The sequence below is a fragment of the Pseudophryne corroboree genome, chromosome 2 (genome assembly GCF_028390025.1).
Source record: "Pseudophryne corroboree isolate aPseCor3 chromosome 2, aPseCor3.hap2, whole genome shotgun sequence".
In the NCBI taxonomy this organism is placed as follows: Eukaryota; Metazoa; Chordata; class Amphibia; order Anura; family Myobatrachidae; genus Pseudophryne; species Pseudophryne corroboree.
In genome coordinates, this window is record NC_086445.1 from 156,544,039 (window position 1) to 156,571,091 (window position 27,053).

Sequence of the window (27,053 nt, forward strand, 5' to 3'; positions counted from 1 at the left end):
TGAGACTGTCTCACTCTCTTCTCGAATCTCTTTAAACGGAGAGGACGCCAGCCACGTCCTCTCCCTATGAATCTCAATGCACGTGTGAAAAATGGCGGCGACGCGCGGCTCCTTATATAGAATCCGAGCCTCGCGAGAATCCGACAGCGTGATGATGACGTTCGGGCGCGCTCGGGTTAACCGAGCAAGGCGGGAGGATCCGAGCCTGCTCGGCCCCGTGTAAAAAACCCTGAAGTTCGGGCGGGTTCGGATTCCGAGGAACCGAACCCGCTCATCTCTACTGTGAATTGGTGCATTTGCGGAGGTTTCCGCTTTCACTGTCCTCCCCGGAACTCGGCGGTGCCGTGTAGGGGAGTGGATAGTGTTTTTTTTGTAGTTCTTTTTCCTTTGGCGGCGTGCCACACATACGTTTAGTTTTTAGGTAGTTTATAGCCCCTAGCGTGGTTGTTTCAGTTAGAGGTCCCCTTGTTATTACCCTGTCTCAGTTCACGCCTTGTCTCTCTTTAAGACCTGAGGGGGCATCGGAGTTGGGCAGACCTAATCCGCCCTTCAAACGCGGCTGCCATGGGCCCAAGAAACCATAGTCGTTCAGGCGTGAATTGATAACACGGGTAAGACAACGGAGGTAGGGTGCTAGGGGCTATTTCCTTCCCATTTCCCTATCCCAGCAATCCGTCTTGGTGCTCAGGACTCACTACATAAGATCTCCCCTGTCCTGAGCATCAGGATTCTAACATTATCACCGGCCCACATAATAAAAAAAGGGGGTTTAATTTTTTCCGTTGTATTGGTGGGCCTAGAAATTCGGCCTCATGAATCCGGCAGGTTTAGGGCCAAACCCCAGTCAGCTTTTGGTTAACCAAATACAGGAATTAACTCAGATGGTTCAGGACCTTACTCTTCGGGTGAGATCGCAGGAAGATCTTTTGCGAGCCTCCCCGAGTATGGTTCCAAAACCAAAGATGCATTTACCTGACCGTTTTTCGGGTAACCGAAAGGATTTTTTTAATTTTAAGGAAGCTTGTAAGCTTTATTTTCGTTTAAGGCCCCGTTCCTCTGGTACTGAGTCTCAGCGGGTCGGGATTGTGATGTCTCTACTTCAGGGTGATCCACAGACCTGGGCGTTTGGGCTAAGAGCGGATGATGCTGCTTTGTTATCAGTAGACACCTTTTTTTAAATCCTTAGGCCTCTTATATGATGACCCAGATAGAGAAGCATCAGCTGAGAGTCACCTGCGTGCCCTTAAGCAAGGCAAAAATCCAGCAGAGGTGTATTGTACCTAATTTCGCCGTTGGTCGAACGACTGTGGCTGGAATGACCCGGGCCTGCGCAGTCAGTTTCGCCTCGGACTGTCGGAAGTGATTAAAGACAGTCTCCTTCAGTACCCCGCTCCTGAGACTCTAGACAAACTCATGGAGCTCGCTATTAAAATTGACCGTCGTCTCCGAGAGCGGAGGGCTGAAAGATGAACAACTTTTAGGCCTAATCCATGTGTATATACTTTTCCTGAGGACGTCGAGGTGCCCATGCAAATGGGTCTCTCCCGGCTGTCCCCAGAGGAAAGAACCAGAAGGTTAAGTTCTGGTCTTTGTTTGTATTGTGATGGTAAGGGACATATCGCACGTAACTGCCCGAACAAGCCGGGAAACGCTCTGACCAAGTGAATTGTGAGGGGGTTCACTTGGGTCTGCAGCTAATCTCCTCTAATAATTCTCTATGAGTTCCGGTAAAGATTTCCTTTGGCAGCCTCAGTTCGTTGGTGTCGGCCTTCGTCGACAGTGGAGCTGCAGGAAATTTTATGGATTTAGCTTGGGCTAAGGCTTTAGGCGTTCCACTGATACCCTTAGATAGACGTATCACCATGCACGGCTTGGATGGGGGTCCGCTTTCCAATGGGGTTATTACTCACCGCACACCTCCAGTATTGCTGACAGTGGGGGCCCTACATTCAGAAGAAATAGAATTTTATCTTACACATTGTCCGGCAGTTCCAGTAGTTTTGGGTCACCCCTGGCTTGCCTTTCATAATCCCACCATAGATTGGCGGTCTGGGGAGATTTCCCAATGGGGTCCTTTTTGTGTTAAGGAGTGTATTTCCCATCCTGTTCGGGTTGCGGCAGTTACCCCAGAACTTATTCCTCTGGAATATCAGGATTTTGCTGATGTGTTCTCCAAGGGTAATGTGGACGTTCTGCCTCCCCATTGGTCCTATGACTGCGCTATAGATTTAGTTCCCGGGGCCACTTTACCTAAGGGGAGATTATATGCCCTCTCCAGCCAGAAACCACGGCTATGGATAATTATATCCAGGAAAGCTTGAAAAAAAGGCTTCATTAGGCCTTCGAAATCTCCTTTGAGTGCAGGATTCTTTTTTGTTGAGAAAAAAGATGGGTCGCTCAGACCATGGCCCTCATTCCGAGTTGATCGGTCGCAAGGCGAATTTAGCAGAGTTACACACGCTAAGCCGCCGCCTACTGGGAGTGAATCTTAGCTTCTTAAAATTGCGACCGATGTATTCGCAATATTGCGATTACTAACTACTTAGCAGTTTCAGAGTAGCTCCAGACTTACTCTGCCTGTGCGATCATTTCAGTGCTTGTCGTTCCTGGTTGACGTCACAAACACACCCAGCGTTCGCCCAGGCACTCCCACCGTTTCTCCGGCCACTCCTGCGTTTTTTCCGGAAACGGTAGCGTTTTCAGCCACACGCCCCTGAAACGCCGTGTTTCCGCCCAGTAACACCCATTTCCTGTCAATCACATTACGATCGCCGGAGCGAAGAAAAAGCCGTGAGTAAAAATACTTTCTTCATAGTAAAGTTACTTGGCGCAGTCGCAGTGCGAACATTGCGCATGCGTACTAAGCGGATTTTCACTGCGATGCGATGAAAAATACCGAGCGAACAACTCGGAATGAGGGCCCATGTATTGATTTTCGGGCTCTGAATAAAATTTCTGTTAAAAACACCTACCCTTTGCCTTTGATTTCAGTATTTTTTGATCAGTTACGCTCTGCCGTTATCTTCTCAAAAATCGATCTTAGAGGAGCTTACAATCTCATCCGAATAAGATCTGGGGATGAGTGGAAGACGGCTTTCAGCACACAGTCGGGTCATTATGAATACCTGGTGATGCCCTTTGGGCTGTCAAATGCTCCTGCGGTATTTCAAGACCTCATCAATGATGTTCTTCGTGACTTTCTTGGAAAGTTCGTTGTCGTTTATTTAGACGACATTTTGATTTATTCTGAGTCTATGGAACAACATATTACCCATGTGCGTCTGGTTCTTCAAAAACTACGGGAGAATCATTTATACGCAAAACTAGAGAAATGTGATTTTCACATCACGGAAGTGTCCTTCTTGGGTTATATTATTTCTCCCCAGGGATTTTTCATGGAACCGAAAAAACTCCAGGCCATCCTTAATTGGGCGCAACCCACAAATTTAAAAGCAATTCAGCGCTTTTTAGGGTTTTCAAACTATTATAGGCGGTTCATTCATACCTTTTCTGATTTGGTCGCTCCTATAGTAGCATTGACTAAAAAAGGAGCGGACCCTTCCAATTGGTCGCCTGCAGCCGAGTCTGCCTTTCGGGCCTTAAAGCAGGCCTTTGTCTCGGCTCCTGTTCTCAGGCACCCTAACCCGGAGCTCCCCTTTATAGTCGAGGTAGATGCCTCAGAGGTTGGAGTGGGGGCTATCCTATCTCAGGAAGATCCGGAGTCTCAGGAATTACACCCTTGTGCCTTCATGTCCAGAAAATTCTCCTCCGCAGAATCCAACTATGACGTTGGTAATCGAGAATTGCTGGCAGTTAAATGGGCTTTCGAGGAGTGGAGGCATTGGCTAGAGGGAGCTAGGCATACTATTACAGTGTTTACTGACCATAAGAACCTGCAGTATATTGAGTCAGCTAAACGGCTTAATGCTCGGCAGGCACGTTGGGCATTGTTTTTTACTCGTTTCAGGTTTATTATCACCTTCAGGCCCGGTTCCAATAATACTAAAGCTGATGCCCTGTCACGTTGTTTTCTTCCGGTTCACAATAACCATCCTGCTACTACCCCCATAGTTCCATCATCTGTCATCCGGGCAGGCCTCACACAGGATTTATTTACTCAGTCCAGCTTCAACAGCAGGCTCCTAAACCGACTCCTGCTGATCGTCTCTTTGTCCCTGAATTTCTGAGAAGCACTGTTTTAGCTGAGTTTCATGACAACAAAGTCTCTGGTCATCCAGGTATCACTAAGACCTTGGAGTTAGTCTCTCGCTCTGTGTGGTGGCCTAGTCTTTCTAGAGATGTAAGGGAATTTGTCCATTCCTGTCAGGTTTGTGCACGGCATAAGGTTCCTCGTTCATTGCCGATCGGGCAACTCGTACCTTTAGCCGTTCCTCTCAGGCCATGGTCACATATATCCATGGATTTCGTGGTGGACCTTCCTCTTTCAGCCGGATTTCGAGTCATTTGGGTGGTAGTAGATCGTTTTAGTAAGATGGCTCATTTCATTGCTCTTCCCCAATTACCCTCTGCTCAAGGGTTGGCAGTCTTGTTTCTCCGTCATGTGTTCAGGCTCCTTGGGTTGCCCAGGGATATTTTCTCTGATCGGGGTCCGCAATTCATTGCTCGTTTCTGGAAACGTTTTTGTACCTCATTAAATATGAAACTCTCTTTAACATCTGGGTACCATCCACAATCTAACTGTTAGGTTCCTGGTGCTCAGAACAAGGGAGATGTTATGAAGCGAGTCCAGAGCACCAGGACGTAATGCTGGATTTGGTGAAATGGAACGGGAATAGCCCCTGGCACCCTACCTCCGTTGTTTTACCCGTGTTGTCAATTCACGCTTGCAGGACTATGGTTTCTTGGGCCCATGGCAGCCGCGTTTGAAGGGCGGATTAGGTCTGCCCAACTCCGATGCCCCCTCAGGTCTTAAAGAGAGACAAAGCGTGAACTGAGACAGGGTAATAACAAGGGGCCCTCTAACTGAAACAACCAAAGCCAAGGGCTACTAACTAGCCTAAAACTAAATGTATGTGCGGCTTGCCGCCAAAGGAAAAGAACAACAAAGGAAATGCTGACCACACGCCGACACAATACTTTTGTGTACCGGCGGTGACAGCATAAGCAGAACCCTCTGCAAAACACCAGTGACAGATACAACCAAGGAATACAGCGGCCTAGGCCGACGGACGCGGCAAAGCCGCTACTCACGGAACCGGTACAAATACTGGCAAACGGACAGGAACCCCCAATGCTGCCAACACAGACTCTCAGAACTGGAGGACAGGCAGAATCCCAAACGACAGACCGGTGGACACCAAGAAGCCAGAAACTCGACCAGGCATAGGCAAAGCCACAGGACTTCTGTACAGGAACGCTTCACGGTAGGACACGGGATCAGACACAGGAATCGACACAGGGACTGACACAGGAATCGACACAGGAAGCAGCTAGACAGACACTGCTAGACAGGAGCTCAGGAACTGTCAGGAACAAGCTCAGAACTCAAACACTCTGGAAGACTGGAAACCTAGAAATATCACCAGCGTCTGTGAATTGCACTCAGCCAGCATATAACAGAGAGGCCTAATTAATTATGTCATGCAGCTGCCCTGTTGCATATCTCCAAACTGACAAGATGCAATTAGCAGCCAGGTGAGGCTGAACACATGGGAAAAAGCTGCAATTACACAGACTCACCACCGGCAGCAAACAAGAGTATTCTTAAACAGAGCAACGGGAAATCCTGGCCTGCAAGACAACTTATAAACATAAAATAGGAATGAACCACTACCTGTGGTTCATAACAGTATCCTCTCCTTAAGGGTGAGATCCGAGCAACCCATGACACCCACGGGGAACATAAACAGAAGTATAACATAAAATACATAACCAAAATGCAAAAACGGAAATAAACCACAGCCGTGGCTCATAACATTACCCCTCCCTTGAGGAGGGGTCAAAGGACCCCAAAATTCAGACTATCCAAAACAAGGGATACAAAAAAAAAACCTGACACACTGGTCTAACAGACAAGAAAACAGAAACAAGCTGTAACAACAGCTTGTAACAGTGCTCTCCCCTTGACGGTGGCCACTGGACACAAGACAAGGGGGAAAAAAATCTTTCTTTTTTTTTTATATCAAGGCAAGAGTCAAAAATTATTTCTTTTTCTTCTTCTTCTTTTTACAAGGCTCTTTAGGTCTGACCAAGGTAATTCCCCAAACATTGTCTGAACTGATGGTACCACCCAGTGGCGGATTTAGGGGGGGGGGCACCAAGGCACGTGCCCCCCCTGTCATTTTTAGTTGATTTTTGTATTGCTGCGGGCAGTGCGGGGGCGCCACTGATTTAGTGCAGACTGTCAGTCTGCGGTCTCATTTCCTCCCCTGCTGTTAGGAGGGACACGGAGGGCACAGTGCACGCCTCCCTGTGTCCCTCCTGGGTCTCCGGCGGCCGCGGGTCTCATAAAGGAAGTGCCGTTCGTGAGCACTTCCTTTATTAGAGTGACCCGCGGCCGCCGGAGACACAGGAGGGACACAGAGAGGCGTGCACTGTGCCCTCCGTGTCCCTCCTAACAGCAGGGGAGCGGCGGCGGAGGAAGCGGGGGGGACGCACTGAGGGGGCATATCTGGCACTGGGGGGGAATATCTGGCACTGGGGGCATATTTGGCAGGGAGGGGGGGGGGAGAATATCTGGCACTGAGGACATATATGGCACTGGGGGGAATATCTGGCACTGGGGGCATATATGGCACTGGGGGGGGGAATATCTGGCACTGGGGGCATATGTGGCACTGGGGGGGGAATATCTGGCACTGGGGGCATATATGGCACTGGGGGGGAATATCTGGCACTGGGGCATATGTGGCACTGGGGGCATATATAGCACTGGGGGGGGGGATATCTGGCACTGGGGGCATATGTGGCACTGTCGGGGAATATCTGGCACTGGGGGCATATGTGGCACTGGGGGGGTATATGTGTACCTGGCACATGGGGGGGGCTATATTTGGCACTGGGGGCATGTGAGTACCTGGCACCGTGGGGGAATATCTGGCACTGGGGACATATGTGGCACTGGGAGCACAGCCCTAGCAACAAGGACTACCTCCTAGCAATGAGCATGACACCCAGTGCATGAAACCCCTGGCAACGAGCATGACACCCAGTGCATGAAACCCCTGGCAACGAGCATGACACCCAGTGCATGAAACCCCTGGCAACGAGCATGACACCCTGAGCATGAAAACCCCTGGCACCATGCATGGAGCCAAGAGCATGAAACCCCTGGCAACGAGCATGACACCCAGTGCATGAAACCCCTGACAACGAGCAGGTATTTGAAAAGTAATTAGAAGCCTTACTGTAGGACTTAATGTGTAATGGGCATTACGGTGTGTGGCATAATGTATCACGGACATTGCGGTGTGTGTCATAATGTGTCACAGGCATTACGGTGTATGGTATACTATATCGCTGGCATTGTGATATGTGGTATAATGTCTCAGGGTCATTGCAGTGTGTGGCATAATGTATCACGGACATTGCGGTGTGTGTCATAATGTGTCAGGCATTACGGTGTGTGGTATACTATATCACGGGCATTGTGGTATGTGGTATAATGTCTCAGGGTCATTGCAGTGTGGCATAATATATAACGGGCATTGCGGTGTGTGGCATAGGTTATAACGGGCATTGCGGTATGTGTCACAGGCATTACGGTGTATGGTATACTATATCACGGGCATTGTGGTATAATGTCTCAAGGTCATTGCAGTGTGTGGCATAATGTGTCACAGGCATTGTATGTGCTATAATGTATCGGGCATTGCAGTGTGTGGTATAATGTATCACGGACATTGCAGTGTGTGTCATAATGTGTCACAGACATTGTATGTGCTATAATGTATCAGGGGCAGTGCAGTGTGTAGCATAATGTATAACGGGCATTGCAATTCCTGTCATAATGTGTCACAGGCATTATAGTGTGTGGCATAATGTGTCGGGGGCATTACGGTGTGTGGCATAATGTGTCGGGGGCATTACGGTGTGTGCATACTGTGTCATGTGCATTATTGTGTGTGGCATAATGTCTAAGGGCCATTGCAGTATGTGGCATAATGTATACTGGGCATTACTATAAGGAGGAAAAATGACAAATAATGTAAGGGGCATGAATCAGGATTATTTTTCTTTCCTGTGGTGGCCAACGACTGGGCGTGCAGGTTGCAAAACTGGGGTATAAGGTAGTCTTTTCCTGCAATACCACGCCCATTCCAACGAAGCCACGCCCATTCCAACGAAGCCACGCCCCTTATGGTGCCCCCCCCCCCCCCTGTAATTTTTTTCTGGATCCGCCCCTGGTACCACCCAGCAAGGCTGCGTTCAAATCAGAAATGGGTTTCTTACCCTTGGAAACTGAACTTTCAGGCAAAGTACTATTATTAGAAGAAGAGAGAAAAGCACATCCTGCAGTCAAAACAACGGGCTGAGACTCTTGTGCCAAGTCTACAGTATCCGGTGAACTCTCAGCAGACAAGATGAGTGACCTAGAGAAATCTGAACCAATTTCTTTGGAACCATATCTTTAATAATTACATCACTGAATGCTGGGGGATCCTGAAGAATGGGATCTCAGCTTTCATTAGCCTGGTCGCCCACTCAAAAGGCTCTCCTCTAAAGGAATAAATCAGATAGAGCACAAGGTTCTCTGAAGTGATGCCCAGAAATGGTCTAGATAACATAATGATGTAATAGTGTTTGAAAAGCGCCAGAAATTGGACTAAGTCCCCATCAAAGATTATGGATGTTGAGATATCAACAGAGTCAGGATCTGTTTCCTTCCCATCTGACTGACTAGAGTGTTTTGCTAGGACCTGGTCACTATTGACCTTACTCGAGGCTGAGACTCTCTGAACCCCACCCGGGGCAGTGACTTTCTGAACCCCACCCGGGGCAGTGACTTTCTGAACCCCACCCGGGGCAGTGACTTTCTGAACCCCACCCGGGGCAGTGACTTCCTGAACCTCACCCGGGGTAGTGACTTTCTGAACCCCACCCGGGGCAGTGACCTTCGGGAACCCCGCTGGGGTCAGCACCTCGGATTCTTTTACTGGGACCGAGCCGTCGGCCTCCCCCACTGGGACCGAGCCATCGGCCTCCCTCACTGGGACCGAGCCATCGGCTTCCCTCACTGGGACTAAGCCATTGGCCTCCCTCTCTGAGTCGATAATTATCGAAACTCCTCCCGGGACTATGACTTCCGGGACTTTTGCTGAAGCTATAACCTTCAGAACCTCCACTAACGCTATGCTTCTTAAATCGTTTCCTGGGGAAGCGACTTCTAGACCCTTCTTTGGGGCTTTGTCTCTCGAGACCCCACTTGGGGATATTACTTCAAAGATCCCTTCTGGGGTTTTGCTTCCCGAGTTCCCTTCTAGAACTATGGTTTAAGACACCCTTTCTGGGGTTGCGCTTTTCAAGTCCCTACCTGGGGTAACAGCTTCTGAGACCCCTTCTGGTATGGAAACCTGAGCTATAATATTTGATGTACCTCTATAAGCTAGAGCATCGGGTACCGCTCCAGCGCTCTGGGCATCGGGTACCGCTCCAGCACTCTGGGCATCGGGTACCGCTCCAGCACTCTGGGCATTGGGTATCGCTCCAGCACTCTGGGCATCAGGTACCGCTCCAGCACTCTGGGCATCGGGTACCGCTCCAGCACTCTGGGCATCGGGTACCGCTCCAGCACTCTGGGCATTGGGTACCGCTCCAAGATCCTGAGCATCGGGCACCACTCCAGGACCCTGGGCAACGGGCACCACTCCAGGACCCTGGGCATCGGGCACCACTCCAGGACCCTGGGCATCGGGCACCACTCCAGGACCCTGGGCATCGGGCACCACTCCAGGACCCTGGGCATCGGGCACCACTCCAGGGGTGTGCAACTCTGCTTGAACAGGAAAATCAAGAGAGGAGAGAAACATTCTCTTTTGATTCCTGAATCTATAATGGGGCTCCCTTGCCCAAGGACCTCAATTATAGGACAGAGAGCTTTTTAGTGTGGGTTGTGTGACAAGTACCTCTGCCACAGTAGAGACAGGAGTAGGTCTTGTATCCTGACTCAGCTTGGCCAGAGGGCAAGACTTGTCACCACACTTTGGCTTGCGCAACTCACAGGTCTGCAGATAGTGGCCTAAACCCCCACAATATAGGCATAAATTTAAGTTTCTGCGACGCAGACGCACCTCTTCTGAGAGCCTGGGCTGCAGAAAACTTTTAAACCTTTTCTCTTCAATTAAACCAGAGGATTCTCTTGTCACCATACTGTGAACAAGAGTCTCTATTGAGATAGATGTACTCTCAACGACTTCTGGCAAGATGAGCAAGATTTGAGTCAGAAGGTTTTGCAGTTGCTTTAAGGATTACTGCAAAACTTCTAGTCGCTCAGGTCTCAAAGCACTGAAAGCAGAGTTCAGGGCTGAGAGAGATGCCTGCAGGGATTGCATAGTAGACATAGGAGGATTTAAAACTAGACAAGACAAGGCAAGACTAGACAAGACAAGAGTAGACAAGGCAAGACTAGACAAGGCAAGACTAGACAAGGCAAGACTAAATTTTTTAAACTAGACAAAACAAGACTGGATTTTTTTTTTTTTTTAAATACCGGACTGGATTCTAAACACCGGACTGGATTCTAAACACCGGACTGGATTCTGCACACTGAATTCTAGACAGGACTGGATTCTAAACACCGGACTGGATTCTGGACACTGAGTTCTAGACAGGACTGGATTTATAAACACCGGACTGGATTCTAGACTAGACACTGGACTGGGCCAAAAAAGAAAATGTTTTATTTCTTTTTTGTGGTATGGCTGGTGATAATGTTAGGTTCCTGGTGCTCAGAACAAGGGAGATGTTATGAAGCGAGTCCAGAGCACCAGGACGTAACGCTGGATTTGGTGAAATGGAACGGGAATAGCCCCTGGCACCCTACCTCCGTTGTTTTACCCGTGTTGTCAATTCACGCTTGCAGGACTATGGTTTCTTGGGCCCATGGCAGCCGCGTTTGAAGGGCGGATTAGGTCTGCCCAACTCCGATGCCCCCTCAGGTCTTAAAGAGAGACAAAGCGTAAACTGAGACAGGGTAATAACAAGGGGCCCTCTAACTGAAACAACCAAAGCCAGGGGCTACTAACTAGCCGAAAACTAAATGTATGTGCGGCTTGCCGCCAAAGGAAAAGAACAACAAAGGAAATGCTGACCACACGCCGACACAATACTTTTGTGTACCGGCGGTGACAGCATAAGCAGAACCCTCTGCAAAACACCAGTGACAGATACAACCAAGGAATACAGAGGCCTAGGCCGATGGACGCGGCAAAGCCGCTACTCACGGAACCGGTACAAATACTGGCAAACGGACAGGAACCCCCAATGCTGCCGACACAGACTCTCAGAACTGGAGGACAGGCAGAATCCCAAACGACAGACCGGTGGACACCAAGAAGCCAGAAACTCGACCAGGCATAGGCAAAGCCACAGGACTTCTGGACAGGAACGCTTCACGGCAGGACACGGGATCAGACACAGGAATCGACACAGGGACTGACACAGGAATCGACACAGGAAGCAGCTAGACAGACACTGCTAGACAGGAGCTCAGGAACTGGCAGGAACAAGCTCAGAACTCAAACACTCTGGAAGACTGGAAACCTAGAAATATCACCAGCGTCTGTGAATTGCACTCAGCCAGCATATAACAGAGAGGCCTAATTAATTATGTCATGCAGCGGCCCTGTTGCATGACTCCAAACTGACAAGATGCAATCAGCAGCCAGGTGAGGCTGAACACATGGGAACAAGCTGCAATTACACAGACTCACCACCGGCAGCAAACAAGAGTATTCTTAAACAGAGCAATGGGAAATCCTGGCCTGCAAGACAACTTATAAACATAAAATAGGAATGAACCACTACCTGTGGTTCATAACAGTATCCTCTCCTTAGGGTGAGATCCGAGCACCCCATGACACCCACGGGGAACATAAACAGAAGTATAACATAAAATACATAACCAAAATGCAAAAATGGAAATGAGCCACAGCCGTGGCTCATAACATTAACGGACAAACCGAACGAGTTAACCAGTCATTAAAACAGTATTTACGGTTGTATTCGGCCAAACTCCAGAATGATTGGTCTGAATTTCTTCCGTTACCCGAATTTGCTTATAATAACTCTTGTCATTCTTCCAACAAGGAGTCCCCATTCTTTTCAGTTTTTGGCTTTCATCCTAGAGCCAACTCTTTTTTTCCTCATTCTCCAGTCTCCTCGTTGACCTTAACCTCCCATCTCAGAACAATTTGGAGAAAGGTGCACCTTGCCTTGAGAAAAGCTGCCTTCCGAGAAAAGAAATTTTCTGATAGGCTCCGACGTCCTTGCACTTTTAAGGTGGGAGATAAGGTATGGTTGTCAACTCGCAACATCAAGCTCCGACAAACTTCGGCTAGATTGGGACCCAAATTTATTGGACCATTCCTTATCATTAAGAAGGTCAACCCAGTTGCTTTTCGGCTACGCTTGCCAAGATCTCTCAAAATTGGCAATACTTTTCTCTTTTGAAACAGTATTTTTCTTCCAGGAGATTTCCTCGGAGGACTTCCCAGGGTAGATCTCCGGTGGATGTTCAGGGGCAACAAGAGTTCTTGGTGGAGAAGGTTTTAGATTCTAAGCTTTCTCGGGGTCGGCTCTATTTTTTGGTCCACTGGAAAGGTTATGGCCCTGAAGAAAGATCTTGGGTGTTGGATAAAGATTTACATGCTCCCAAGCTAAAGAGGATTTTCTTTCAGGAGTTTCCTCAGAAACCTGGCTCTAGGGGTTCTTTAACCCCTCCTCAAGGGGGGGTACTGTTAGGAGCGGCGGTCTTCGGCAGTGCCCTGACTGAGCAGCGGTCACGGCCGCAGCGCCTCTCTCCTTCCCTGTCCCCCGCACGGCGCCTAGCAATGCCAGGACGCCGTGCGCACGATAGCCGCCGGGTCCCTGGCAACGCAGGACGCCGTGCGTGCAGGGACGCCGGGTTCATAGCAACGGGGACGCCACAGGTGGACCGCGTTCCCCGTTGCTAAGAATTGTTAATTAGGTTGCTCGTGCAGCAGGGCAGCTGCACGGCAACTAGTAATTAGGGTCTGGGGGCTGGTCCTGCTGGCCCTCCTGTTATTGGCCAGCAGGGCCTTTTTATGTGAGCCAGCACACTGCAGCCCTGCCGGTGATAGCTTCTTGTATGCTGTTCCTGCCTTGCAGAACTCTGTTCCTGTCAGCCGTGTTTGGTGGATCTTGCTCCCTGCCCTTTGGTACTTTGGAGGTCCGAAGCCGGTCCTGGGAATCCTTCTAGTCCTTGTGAACCTGTTTGTCCTCTGGGGTTCTCGCCCGGTTTCGTGAGTAGCGGCTTCTGCCGCGTGTTGCGGCCTATGCCGCTTAGTGTTTACTTTACTGTGAATTGGTGCATTTGCGGAGGTTTCCGCTTTCACTGTCCTCCCCGGAACTCGGCGGTGCCGTGTAGGGGAGTGGACAGTGGTTTCTTTGTAGTTCTTTTTCCTTTGGCGGTGTGCCGCACATACGTTTAGTTTTTAGGTAGTTTATAGCCCCTAGCGTGGTTGTTTCAGTTAGAGGTCTCCTTGTTATTACCCTATCTCAGTTCACGCCTTGTCTCTCTTTAAGACCTGAGGGGGCATCGGAGTTGGGCAGACCTAATCCGCCCTTCAAACGCGGCTGCCATGGGCCCAAGAAACCATAGTCGTTCAGGCGTGAATTGATAACACGGGTAAGACAACGGAGGTAGGGTGCTAGGGGCTATTTTCTTCCCATTTCCCTATCCCAGCATTCCGTCTTGGTGCTCAGGACTCACTACATAAGATCTCCCCTGTCCTGAGCATCAGGATCCTAACAGATAGAGTAATGGACTACTGTACCGTACTGCTATATATATATACTGGTGGTCAGCAAATTTCTGCACTGTCCTCCTACTATATACTGCGCACAACTACAATACAGCACAGATATGGATAGTATACTTGACGACACAGAGGTAGAGCAATGGACTACTGTACCGTACTGCTATATATATACACTGGTGGTCAGCAAAATTCTGCAATGTCCTCCTACTATATACTGCGCACAACTACAATGCAGCACAGATATGGATAGTATACTTGACGACACAGAGGTAGAGCAATGGACTACTGTACCGTACTGCTATATATATACTGGTGGTCAGCAAAATTCTGCACTGTCCTCCTACTATATACTGTGCACAACTACAATGCAGCACAGATATGGATAGTATACTTGATGACACAGTGGTAGACCATTGGACTACTGTACCGTACTGCTATATATATATACTGGTGGTCAGCAAAATTCTGCACTGTCCTCCTACTATATACTGCGCACAACTACAATGCAGCACAGATATGGATAGTAAACTTGACGACACAGAGGTAGAGCAATGGACTACTGTACTACTGTACCGTACTGCTATATATATATATATATATATATACTGGTGGTCAGCAAAATTCTGCACTGTCCTCCTACTATATACTGCGCACAACTACAATGCAGCACAGATATGGATAGTATACTTGACGACACAGAGGTAGAGCAATGGACTACTGTACCGTACTGCAATATATATACTGGTGGTCAGCAAAATTCTGCACTGTCCTCCTACTATATACTGCGCACAACTACAATGAAGCACAGATATGGATAGTATACTTGACGACACAGAGGTAGAGCAATGGACTACTGTACCGTACTGTTATATATATACTGGTGGTCAGCAAAATTCTACACTGTCCTCCTACTATATACTGCGCACAACTACAATGCAGCACAGATATGGATAGTATACTTTACAACACAGAGGTAGAGCAATGGACCACTACATTACTGCTATATATATACTGGTGGTCAGCAAAATTCTGCACTGTCCTCCTACTATATACTGCGCACAACTACAATGCAGCACAGATATGGATAGTATACTTGATGACAGAGGTAGAGCATTGGACTACTGTACCGTACTGCTATATATATACTGGTGGTCAGCAAAATTCTGCACTGTCGTCCTACTATATACTGTGCACAACTACAATGCAGCACAGATATGGATAGTATACTTGATGACACAGAGGTAGAGCAATTGACTACTGTACCGTACTGCTATATATATATATTTTTTTTTTTTTTTTAATAAATATATATATATATATATATATATATACTGGTGGTCAGCAAAATTCTGCACTGTCCTCCTACTATATACTGCGCACAACTACAATGCAGCACAGATATGGATAGTATACTTGACAACACAGAGGTAGAGCAATGGACTACTGTACCGTACTGCTATATATAGTGATGGTCAGCAAATTTCTGCACTGTCCTCCTACTATATACTGCGCACAACTACAATGCAGCACAGATATGGAGCGTTTTCAGGCAGAGAACGTAGATATTTGCAAGCACACTGAGCACAGATATTTGCAGCACACTGAGCACAGATAGTTGCAGCACACTGAACACAGAAACTGAGAGAACGCAGCCACGTCCTCTCGCTATCATCTCCAATGCACGAGTGAAAATGGCGGTGACACGCGGCTCTTTATATGCAATACGAATCTCGCGAGAATACGACAGCGGGATGATGACGTTCGGCGCATTCGTGTTAACCGAGCAAGGTGGGAAGATCCGAGGCTGCCTCGGAACCGTGTAAAATAGGTGAAGTTCGGGGGGTTCGGATCTCGAGGAACCGAACCCGCTCAGCTCTATAAATAACACTATAATTCTCAATTCACAATACAGCTTTGGAAAGAAGGGGTGCAAGGGGAGTCTGCAGTGTAGGCTGAGACCTATACCCAATTGCGTGGGCGCAGCTAACAGGTTTAGAGTTGCTGAAAAGGTGCAAAAGCAATAAAGGAGTGGTATACAGGGCAGAGGACCCTAGGAGGAGGTTTAGAGTGTAGCTGGGGTGCAAGAGAAGTAGAGAGCTGGAGGGAGGAGGACCCTGCTATGTGGAGCTTTCAATCTAAAAGAAGCAGTGAGACAAACAGATAACTTGAGGAGTGAGCTAGTGTGAGGGCAGTCAGCCAGTGTAAGGGGTTCTCAGAGTAGGAGGCAAAATAGGTAGAGATGATGATGCAAGGGGCTGAAATAGACTATGGGCCGGATGTAATGTAGTGCGAGACGACTGGAGCACGGAGACTCTGGCCGAACTCGTACATTTTTTTAAAGCAGAAAACATTTACAAAGCATAAACGTTTGATGCTTTAAAAGGAGGGGATGGGAGGAGAATATGAATGTAGATGAGGTTAGAGATGTAGGGAGCAGTGGAGATGGAGAGGGAATTGTACGCGAGGGTCAGGAGTTTAAAGAAGGTTTGGTAGAAGAAGGAGAACAGTGCAAGGCTTGGCAGAGGTGGGGTGGGGGGGGGGGCACATGAGAAGCAACAGGAGAGAAAGATAAGCCTAGCTGCAGCATTGAGAACAGATTACAGAGGATTGAGATGGGAGCAGGGGAGGCCAGTATTTCATGGTCGTAATGACAGCATCAAGAATAAATTTGGTCAATTGGATTCTCCAACTTGGAAGAATTCACTGACCACTGTATTACCAGTGGAATACAGATGTATTCCCAGCTGACGGGATGCCGGCTCTCAGTATCCCGACAGCGGCATCCCAACCGCCAGAATGCCGTCAGCGGGGCAAGCGCTATGAGTCTCCTTCCAGGCTCACGCTTGCTACGCTGTGGGCTCAGTGGCTCACCACATGATCTGTTCCCAGTCTATGGGCATGGACACCCACAAGTGGGAATAGCCCTTGTGTGCCAATATTCTGGCTGTCGGCATTGTCAGCTATCGGGATCTCGACAGCCAGCAAATTGATTGCCTCTCTTACTAGTGATGCCCATTTGATAGAACTTATAATGAAAATTAGAATGGGACAACATTCATTATATGGGATGCTCAGCCATCCTACAGTGGGCAAAGAACTTCCTCATTCCAGAAAAAAACAAAGCGAGCCTATGCAAATAGGATATATTCCAGAACCTGTCATCGCTCAGGAGAAACAACGTTACAGAAACCAAAATGTGTGTCATTATCGTGCTGCTCATTTTATACTGTTTCTCAATGCCAGAACAGAAGGAAAACTTTGGGAAACTCCAAAACCTCCACTCTATAAAGAGAGGGAGTCGAGGTTCAGATCCAGAAAACCCTCTATTTTACATTTTCAGCTCCATTTGGAGGAAATATCAGCCATGATAGACTCAGGCTCTATGGGAAATTTTATTGACCAAGCTTTAGCAAAGATACCACAATTAAAGCTGGTGACCAAGAAGGAAGTAGTTCCACTAGAAATAGTCAATGAGACACCTTATTTCTTCTGGCCGGTTCATATAGGACTGCTGCTTTAATCCTGGAAACCAGGTCACTGGGAACAATTATATTTGGATGTCATTCATTCTCCTCACTCCCCAATCATTCTGGAGATACCTTGGCTAAGGGAACACAGTCCCACGTTTAATTGGCAAGATCAGACAATCCCCTTTCAATTTTCAACTTTGTATCAGGCAATGTTAGTAGCCTACTATGTGGGGCTTAATCCCCATGAAGGTAAAATTACCTGAAGTCTACAAAGAATTCTCCAACATCTTTGACAAGAAACAAGCAGAAACACTTCCACCTCATTGGCATTACGACTGTCCTATTGACCTCACACCTGGAAGGCTAGTCCTTTTTGGGAGAATATATTCTCATTCTGAGCAAGAGCCGAAGGTCTTAAAGGAGTTAAAAACAATGGTTTTATATGACCCTCTACATCCCCTGCTAGAACATGCTTTAAGAAGAAACTAAAGGTATAATATTCTACAGGATAATACTTTAGAAGGGGATGTAGTTATGTGACCAGCGATCAGGAGACTGCCGATCACAATACTGGCACCCATAGTGAGGGACCCTCGCTATCCTTACGGTCGGCATGCCGACCAACAGTATCTATCCATTACCCCCATAGAGTGGGGATAGAACCTGTGGCAAGTGCAGCTTGCCATCAGGCCCACAAGGGGCTTTGTTGCACTCCACCCCTCCACCCCCCCCCCCCCCCCCACCCCCACGGGAATCTAAATGCCGGGATCCCACCATCATTATTGTGACTGGTGGTATCCTGACCGAAAGTTACACATACCCAACCGCTTTAGAAGGCTTGTACGGGGTAAATGCTGGCCTCCGGTGCTGACACTGATGGTGAGTGCTGACGAGCAGGTGGGTCTCTGCAGACGAAATCTGGAACCCAGTGGCAAGGGCTCCCGCTGCAAACAGGAACTATGATCAGTACCAGGTGAGAGGCAGACCAGGAAGATAAAAGAAAGCATGAGCCAATCACCACTTGAGCACAGCCCATCCTCCCTAAATGAGAAACTCTGTGCAGCTGTCCTGCTGCACGAACACAAAATCCCCAGCTCAGCCCCTTCAGTCAGCGTCCCTAGTTGCTAGAGAGCCGGTGGGCAGGGAGCTAACCGCATCCCCCATTACCAAGGAAGCGGCGCAGGGGGAGCGGAAGTTCAGAGCAGCGTCTGGTCGACTAGCAACAGCCAGACGCTGTAAGCCGCACACCGCGGCTGTAACAATCTGGAGGATATGCTGGTCCTTGTAGTGCCACATGAAGGATCTTGGGGTTCCTCCAGGTGAATTGGCTCTCAATTTAGATATATTCATGTATGTGCTATTATCAGACACAGAGATGCCTTGATGCGACCTGGCGGCTTTAAAATCATTATTTGCAAATATATGTAATTGAGATCTCAGTATTTCTGTTATTATGTAGTATTCAAATCTCATTGCTGACACTTTTCAGTGTGCTGGGGGAGTTTGCTAGTTTTCCAGTTTTCTTATCTAGAATAACCCCTCCCTTTCATGTACCTGAGAAGGATTATTAAACAGATTGAGCAGTTACCATTTTATATTGCTGTTTTGAGAGACATGGATGGGGCCAGTTTTTGGAAGGCATGCTGGTCCTTTTAGTGCCATTTGGAGGATCTTGTGGTGCTTGTATTTAAATATCATTGCCGATACTTTTCAGTGTGCTGGGGGAATATTTTCTTTTTTTCTTTCTACAACTTTTCCCTGGACAGAAATTTCAATGGATTTCTCTTCCGAGATTCCTCCATCATACACATGTCCTTTTTTTAAAATTAACTTTCCATGTACCAGAGCGTTGTTGTCTAAACCTTTGTCTGTACGTCACCAATCTGATTACCTTCACATGTACTAAAGCTCTGCTGCCTAAGTGAGTGTGTACCTCGCCAGTATTTGGTTGAAGAACTTGTACTTAAACTACAGTACATTGGTTCCATTGAGTCCACATCATCAACAGAAGAACATATCTTCATCTGCCGTGACAAAATTGAGATATTAAACTGTGGACAATATCAATAACATATGGAAAAAAATTGCCATTTTCTAAAACTTTTTCCCAGTAGCTGACCTGGAATTTTTTTCAAAATAAATTAATTTAACTATGTACAGTTCATACAAATGACTAAAATCAATTTTCCAAACAATCTTACTCTGTAGGCTATTGCCTAGATGTAACCCTGACCGAAAAAGCTCTGAATCATTCCAAAGGTATTCAGTCCCCGAAGGCCATAATTATTCTCTCAATATTGACCAACACATTGTTTGACGTGGCCAATTTAGTTATTTCATATGTCTCTCATTAAACATTCTCCTAAAACCGACAGATGCCTGTCATGTACTATTCTTTATTTTTCCATTTTACAATGAATGACACATATATTGTATGTCAGACCAGACCCAACATGTTCCACCTAGTTCATCTGAGGAGACCTAGAAACATTAGATTTGAAATTTAGTAACCGGGTAAAAAAAATATATATATATTTTACAAATATGTAGTATAGAAATCAACACATCTCCTGTTTCTAAAATCCTCAGTGTTCCCTAGATAAGTCACTCATTTAGTGACCTCCCGCAGGTTCACTGTAACTTCACTCCTACTGTATGTTAAGTGTCATTGGCACAATTATCCCCAGTGTGTGTCTAAATAATTCCCCATTTGTTTTATTTAAGGAAGCGACATTATTTAATTAATGTAGATGCTAGAATCAGTCTTTATATAATTGATATATAAGGCAAGCACATTCTTGACACACACACTCACTAACTCACACACACAGATTCTCCACCGATAAAGTTCCCGTACGCGAGGGAAACGTGGAAGTTACCTGGATCACTGTTAACTAGAGATGAGCGGTTCGGTTTCCTTTGAATTCCTCCGAATTTCCAGGATCTGAGTGTTCCCGAGCCACGACTTGGGTTTTCCCACCAAAAATTCCACATCAAGGCAATGTCATTCTTCTGGCGTCAGATTCTCAAGGGTTTTGGATTCTATATAAGGCAGGACTCTGCGCCATTTTACTCTCAGGCACGTGGATGTGCTGTACTCTGCTATATTGGATGTGCTGTGGCCAATGTCCAGACTCCAGACTTAGAAGCGCCTGTGCTATGTAGTCAGTGTATAGCAGGCACGCCACTGTATACAGTTGCGCCAAGGGGGATGGGGGCAGCGGGTGCTAATTACCAGGATGCAGGAGGGGCCAGGTTCACCTCCCCCTTCCCCAAATATACTTACTGCTTGGCTGACCAGTGCTGGGTGGCACCATCTTCCCAGTGACATCTTCAGGGAGATGGCGCCGCACATTGGCACTGTGTCAGAGTCTTTGCTCTCTAGTGCAAATGCTCCATCTATCTGAATGTCACTGGGAAGATGGCGCCGCCGGTTGAGGTGGAGGGACCTACTTCCAATCTAGCAAGGTAGGAAGCGGGTGCCTTCCCCACGCTCTACCTGGCCCCCCTTGAATAAATAGTGGCCCTGCGGAGCGCATTGCAGGCTCACATTTAATCATTTATTTATCTTTAAGGGATGTAGGCATATCCCCTATTGAGGCCATGCCCGTTACATTACCAGTGCCCGGCGTGGCTCTCTAGGCCCCTGCCTGTATGCTGCACTGTACTCTTCTGTAAATTGTCTGTGCTGTGTTCATCTAAAGTGGCTGTTCACAAGCAGCACTACATTGTGTGACTCACTATCAGATATTCCTCTGTTGTTTGTACTGTTTGGTGCACTTTACCCTAGTGCACTTTGTTCACCTGCATATATAAGCCATGTGACTCCACGCAGTTTGAACTGAGCTGCAAGTTAATATATATATATATATATATATAATCGTGGAAAAGATAGGCGGCACTCCAGGGTTTAGTCAAACAAAATTGTGTATTGGCATCACAAAATACAAAGTAACCGACGTTTCGGGGTCCGTGGCCCCTTCTTCAAGGTGTATGTGACAGAAGTGAATAAGCTTACCTTATAAGCTGGTGAATACCCCGCCAACCATGCGTGAAGACGGACGCCTCCGGCCACTCTGTCCCCGCTGCGTTCCCTGGACTTCCGGGGTCGGCTGCGGATGACGTCACGCGTCTGTGCGTCGGGTTGCTATGGTAGCAGCCGGCGCATAGGATCGCGCTGGCCGGGGCTGTCAGGATACAAGTGAATAGATAGAAACTAAAACTGTGAAACACCCAAAGTTATTGTGTCTGTAAAAAATACTGAAGCATTAAAAACTAAAGCATTGACTGCAAGATGGTCATAAGTAAATGGGGAAAGTTATAGGTTAATAGTAAATACTGGGAAAATCCCTAGTAACAGGAGGCAAGGTACATTAACTAAGGGAGGTGCGGATAGCCACGATCCCAGTTAGTGATCCCCCACCATAGGTCTCACCCAGTTAGAGTCAGGTAATAATTATATCATATACCAAGGTGCCTATAGATCTAATTGGTGGTTCCCATAAATGTGACATTAGGACAATAAATCAACCGTGCTAATGGTGGTATTAATACTGGTAATGGTAATATTAGTTTTCTCTGGGTTCCCACATCAATGGTGTCCGTGGAGGATCTTGTAAAGTCCATCTTCTGGTTATCTTCATATATTCAGACCCTTTTCAGTGTAAGGAATTCCATGAAATGTTCTCATTTAAGCCCGACGGGCTAATGGTATTGAGTTTGAAGATCCATCTAGCTTCTAGCATGAGGAGTTTGCCCCCTCTATCTCCTCCTCGGATGGAGTCTGGAACTTGATCGATGAGAATGTGTTTCAGTGAGTTCAACGGGTGTCTCTTCTCTGCAAAGTGCCTTGCTATGGGTTGATCAATTTTCTTCCCCAATAGTGCTTGGCTAATGGCAGATCTATGTAGGGCCATACGCTCTCTTGCCGTCCTAATGGTTTTTCCTACATAGCCTTTGCCGCATGGGCATGTTATGAGGTAGACAATGTATCTGGACGTACATGTTAAAACATGTCTAATTTGTCCCACCTTGTCAGACTGGGGGAATTTGAAAGATGACCCTGTCAACATGTGTGTGCACGTCGTGCACCCTAGGCACTTATAGCATCCTGGTTGTTTTGTTAGGAAATTCGAGGGTGGAGTGTCTTTGAACCCTGTTATATCTGAATGGACTATACTGTCCTTGATGTTCTTTCCCCTCAGGAGGCAGGCCATTGGTCTCTTGGATCTGAAACATCTGAGGTTCTCATCTGTTCGCACTATGGGCCAGAGAGCTCTCACTGCTCTCTGGATTACTGGGCTGGTAGTAGTATAGGTGGTCTTCCATGGGATTACCTGTTGAGGTGATTCTGCCGACTCGGCTGGTAATATATTTTGGACGTTGTTTGATAGAATCTCCTCCTTTTGTTGTCTTAGTTGGGACCTATCATACCCTCTCTGAACAAATCTGTGGATTAAGCAGTCGAGCTGGTTTACCAGTGTCGTACTGTCACTGTTAATCCTGGCTAATCTCAACATTTGAGATTTAGGTAGGCCTTTAATTAGGGGTCTTGGATGATGACTGTTAGCCCTCAATAGATTGTTCTTATCGGTGGGTTTTGTGTATACAGATGTAGATATCCCTTGGTTGGAGCACATCACATGAACGTCCAGGTAATCAGCCTCGGTGGTACTGAATTTGAAAGTAAACTTGATGGGTGAATTGGTGGAGTTGATCTGCCTCATCAGTTGTGTAAATCTCTCTTCACCACCTGTCCATAACATAAAGATGTCATCTATGAACCTGGTGTATAGTAGAATATGTTTCGAAATGTTATCATCTAGGAAGAAAAACTTTCTCTCCTCTTGGAACATAAAGATGTTGGCGTATGACGGGGCTACTGAACTGCCCATAGCGCAGCCAGATCGTTGTTCATAGAATTTTCCATTGAATAGGAAATAGTTTCTCTGCAGCGTCAATTCCAGTAGTTGAAGAAACAACCCATGTCCAACGCATTGGACATCTTCTTGTATCAAGAACCGTTTCATTGCCTCTAGTCCCTCAGCATGAGGGATACTTGTATACAAATTGCACACATCCATTACACATAATAGGGTGTCTAAAGGGATGTGTCGGAGGCTTTTTAATGCATTCAGGAAATCGGTGGTATCTTTAATAAAGGTGGGTTGCTTTTTAACCAAGGGTTGTAAGATGAAGTCCAAAAACTGGGATATTGGCTGATATAAGGACTTCCTTGCAGAGATGATGGGACGCCCGGGGGGTTCTGTCAGGTTTTTATGAATCTTTGGTGTGGTGAAAAGGATTGGTACAACCGGATGTTCCTGTGTGAGCACCTTGTGCAGTTTGTTGGTGATTCTTTGGTCCTCTTTGGCTTTATCCAAGATGTCATCCAGTTCCCGTTTATATTGGGCAGTGGGATCCATTGTTAATATGGAATAGGTGTTGGGGTCTGACAGTTGTCTGTCTATTTCTCTGATATAGTCAGATAGGTTCTGGATTACGATTCCCCCTCCTTTGTCCGCTGGTCTGAATACCACGTCAGTATAGTTACTGAGGTCTTTGAGGGCTGCTTTCTCTGCCCGTGTCATATTATAGTGGGTTGTTTTAGATGCTTTAGAATATTTATCGACTGAGGTATCCAGAAGTCGTGAGAAGGTCTTAATGGAGGCGTTTGTTGAGGGGGGGTCGAAGGCAGAACGAGTTCTTTTATTAAGGAACTCAGAGAATATGTTGGGTGTAGGGTCTACAGGTTGGTCTTGATAGAATTCTTGCAGTCGTAGTTTCCTTGAGAATCGGTGGGATTCCAAGTTCCATCTAAAATTATCATGTTGGTTCGTAGGTACAAAAGAAAGTCCTTTATTCAGGACCCCGAAACGTCGGTTACTTTGTATTTTGTGATGCCAATACACAATTTTGTTTGACTAAACCCTGGAGTGCCGCCTATCTTTTCCACGATTACCTATACCACGGAGGGCACCCAGGTTCTTTGTATGCTGCATCTAACGAGTGCCGGGCTACCCCACAAACGCAATATATATATATATATATATATATATTGTTTGTACTGTTTGGTGCGCTTTACCCTAGTGCACTTTGTTCACATGCATATATAAGCCCTGTGACTCCACTCAGGATGAACCGAGCAGCAAGTTCAAATAAGAAACAAAAAATATAGACCTAATGGGCCAAATGTAATAGAGTGAGAGTTTCAAAAAGTGAGAGATTTGGTAAGGTTTTGCAGGTTTTTTTAAAGTGACAATCATTTACACAGCAGGATCAACCTGGCCCATTGTTTGTACTGTAGGTGTGCTTTACCCTACTGCGCTTTATTCACATGCATCTATAAGCCCTGTGACTACACACAGTTATCTGTGAATTGAAAAATGGATAACTATTAGTTTAGAGAAGAGATACTGGCGCTGCAGCTGCTGCCACCAGTCATGCACCACTTTTCATTTCTGCCACTGCTGTGTGGCAATTTTTCTTAGATGTTCTATAAACTGCCGTGTGTTTGTGCAGCTGCTCTGTCACTTAATAACAGGCCGACTCTCTGTAGCCTTTGGCCTAAAGCAGATGAAAAAAAATTTGCGAGCTGTGAGGTGGTCAAATTTTAAAGGAAATATGTGGAAATTAATGTTATTGAGGATAATAGTACTCTAGGAACAAAAGAGGCGTAAATTATGTTATTTTTATGCTTTTTTTGTAATTTTTTTGGGGGGGAAAAAGTCACATCCGAAATGCAAAACTAATTCCAAAACCAAAACTGGACAATGAATTAGAACCAAAACCATCAAAACTCTTCTGGCGCACATCTCTACTGTTAACCTACCTTTCCATTAAGCACATTATGTAGCACACTACAGTATGTAACACACTATTGTATCACAGTGGACATTACTTTATACAGTATCATTGTGGAGGATTTCTATTATATTTGGCGCAGATATAGGCTTATACTAATCTCCAAGGTAGACAGATGTGCTCTGTTTTATCTTTTATATTGCATACTTCTTGAGTATCTTTTTGCACAATAAATAAAATTGTGTGTTTAAACATAGTATACTAAGAGGATATGTTTTGTCTCTCTTCTGTCTTTGGATGTAGATGATATCATCCCTGAATATGTCTGATGAGGACCCAAAGTAAACATAGACAAGAAAATTATTTTATTTATTCTGGCACCTTATATTTTGAAATAACATCACGGTTGTCCCAGTATTTATACAATATCACACTATTCTATTCTTTTGTACCGTCATTCTGGAATACCTGGGAGGAAGTAGGTAATTTTCTTGAATTCAAATACTACACCTACTGTACATTCAGTGCAGCCCTATTCATTCTCATGGAGAGTAGCTATGAAAGACCTTTCAGGATCCTGCAAGGGGCAAGTAGTGTAGTGTTGTCGTCAATGAGGGGCTTTTTTGGCAGGTACCCAGGCTGCCTACATGGAATGAAAAGAACATTTCCCATTGTATAAAGTAATACATGGATAAATGAGGGATATGTGGGGGAGTGTGTCTTCAATAAAATACATTTTTCTACAGTGTGTGTCCTGTCTTTCTTTTAATATTACTTTTTTATATGTGTTATCGGACACTTGAGAGGAGAGTAGGAAAGGTGAATCCTTTGAGGGGCACTGTTGTAGTTTGACGTAATAGAATAATGTAAAGTAAAATTTAACTTTTATTAATTATTCCCTAAATACAATGGCAATACACTTACTGTATAATGACAAACATCACAAACATACAGGTGAAACTCAGAAAATTAGAATATCGTGTAAAAGTTCATTTATTTCAGTAATTCAATCTAAAAGTCTATGGGGTTCAGGTCAGGCGAATTTCCTGGCCAATCCAGAACAGTAATCCTATGGTCATTGAACCAGGTTTTGGTACTTTTGGCAGTGTGGGTAGATGCCAAGTCCTGCTGGAAAGTGAAGTCAGCATCTCCATAAAGCTTGTCTGCTGAAGGAAGCATGAAGTGCTCTAAAATGCCCTGGAAGACGGCTGCGTTGACTCTGGACTTAATAAAGCACAGTGGACCAACGCCAGCAGATGACATGGCTCCCCAAATCAACAGACTGTGGAAACTTCATACTTGACTTCAAGCATCTTGGATTGTGTGCCTCTCCATTCTTCCTCCATACTCTGGGACCTTGGTTTCCAAATGAGATGCAAAATTTGCTCTCATCAAAAAAGAGGACTTTGGACCACTGAGCAACAGACCAGTTCTTTTTTTCTTGTCAGGAAAAGGCCATTTAAAAGTGCGGGGGAGCTTCCCAAGGAGTGAACATACGGATCCTGGACATGGGGTTCAAATGTCGTATTCCTCTTGTCAAGCCTCTCCTGAACAACAAACAACATCAGAAGCGTCTTACCTGGGCTAAAAAAAAGAGAATCTATGGGGCATTGCCAACAGAAAGATGAGAGACATGAGACTGAACAATGCCGAAGAGCTGAAGGCCGCTATTGAAGCATTGTGGTCTTCCATAAAAACCTCAGTAGTGCCACAGGCTGATAGAATCCATGCCACACTGGATGGAGGCATCAATTCATGCAAAAGGGACCCAAACCAAGTACTGAGTACATATGCATGATTAGACTTTTCAGAGGGCCGA

The 27,053-nt window shown here is 46.3% G+C and overlaps 1 long non-coding RNA gene across 1 annotated transcript in view; it reads left to right on the top strand.

Annotated features, from left to right (window-relative positions):
• LOC135050589 (uncharacterized) overlaps positions 1–25,931 on the top strand; it is a 173,631-nt gene extending 147,700 nt beyond the window's left edge. Inside the window, exon 5 of the long non-coding RNA XR_010241683.1 lies at positions 25,538–25,931. This is a non-coding gene — a long non-coding RNA (uncharacterized LOC135050589). The remainder of the gene's footprint in view (positions 1–25,537) is intronic.
• The last annotated feature ends 1,122 nt before the right edge of the window (positions 25,932–27,053 follow it).